Here is a 1,841-nt window from a genome sequence, read left to right on the forward strand (position 1 = left end):
CCTCGATTGCTTCCTCGCTCTCGCCGTCTCGCATCCTACCGCCGGGGGCGCCATGGTCTTCTTCAATGACCTCTCCAACGATTCCTCTTCCGACGACAAATCCTTCACCACCCGGGTATGCCTCTCTTTTCTCTCTCGGGCTATGACTTGGAATGAAGGATTTTAACCCGGCGGTCGATTTGAGTCATTTCTCCCTCTTGTAGCTCCCTAGGACCATCAGTTGCAACGAATGGAGCGGGGTGGCTGAAGATCTGTCTGCTCGTTGTCACCATCAATCTCCATGTGTGAAGATAGTTGCGTTTGAATTTGTGGACAGTGGGAGGAAGTTTCTGGCATGTGCAAAGAAGGTTAGTCCCCTCTTTCGTTGTTACAAATCATTTGTTAGATGTGATTGTTCTTTAAATTTGCATCTTTACGGATCCCACTATTAAGAAACCCATGAGAAGAATTAATGATGTTCTTATTGTTGCAAATAGGAATTATGTGCCCGTAGATTTCATCGTTCTTGATACAGATTGCAATCCTACACGTCCTATTATTCTTGGTAGACTTTCCCTTAGAACGATTGATGCAATTATTGATATGGAAGAAGGAAATATTATATTTCAATTTTCGTTAAGGAAGGGCATGGAACACTTCCCAAGAAAGAAAATTAAATTGCCATATGAATCTATTATGAGAGCTACTTACGGATTTCATACCAAAGATGACAATACCTAGATCTATTTGTGTTTTATGCCTAGCTAAGGGCGTTAAACAATAGCGTTTGTTGGGAGGCAACCCATTATTTTTTGTTCTTTGCTTTTTGGTTCTGTTTTGCAATAAATAATTTATATAATCTCTGTTTAGATGTGGTTTTGTGTTTTAATTACTGTTTGTGCCAAGTAAGACCTTTAGGATGGCTTACGATGATAGTTGATTTGATCTTGCTGAAAAACATAAACTTCTGCGCCCAGGAAAATAATTTCCATTTTTAACAGAAGTGTGATAAAATACCGATTCTTTTTGTAGAAGATTAATAAACAAATTGCCCAGGTTGTCCTAATGTTTCATAATTTTTGGAGTTACAGAAGTATTCGAGAGTTACAGATTACTACAGACTGTTCTGTTTTTGACAGATTCTATTTTCTATGTGTTGTTTGCTTATTTTGATGAATCTATGGGTAGTGTTAGGGGGTATGAACCATGGAAGAGTTGGAATACAGTAGATATTACACCAATATAAATAAAGAATGAGTTCACAACATTACCAAATGTGGTGATTTAATTACTTATACTAACGGAGCTTATGAGATTTTCTGTTGAGTTTTGTGTTGTGAAGTTTTCAAGTTTTGGATAAGGATTTGATAGACTATGAAATAAGGAGTGGCAAGAGCCTAAGCATGGGGATGCCCAAGGCACCCCAAGGTAATATTCAAGGACAACCAGGAGCCTAAGCTTGGGGATGCCCCGGAAGGCATCCCCTTTTCGTCTTCGTCTATCAGTAACTTTACTTGAGGCTATATTTTTATTCATCACATGATGTGTGTTTTGCTTGGAACATCTTGTATGATACGAGTCTTTGCTTTTTAGTTTGCCACAATCATCCTTGCTGTACACACCTTTTGAGAGGGACACACATTAATCGTGATTTATCAGAATACTCCATGTGCTTCACTTACATATTTTGAGTTAGGCATTTTTGCTCTTGTGCTTCATTTATATCTTTTAGAGCACGGCGGTGGCTTTATATTGTAGAAATTATTGAACTCTCATGCTTCATTTATATTATTTTGAGAGTCTCTATACAACATGGTAATTTGCTTTGGTTATGAACTTAGTCCTAATATGATAGACATCCA

This window comes from Triticum dicoccoides, chromosome 2A (assembly GCF_002162155.2).
Source record: "Triticum dicoccoides isolate Atlit2015 ecotype Zavitan chromosome 2A, WEW_v2.0, whole genome shotgun sequence".
Classification (NCBI taxonomy): Eukaryota; Viridiplantae; Streptophyta; class Magnoliopsida; order Poales; family Poaceae; genus Triticum; species Triticum dicoccoides.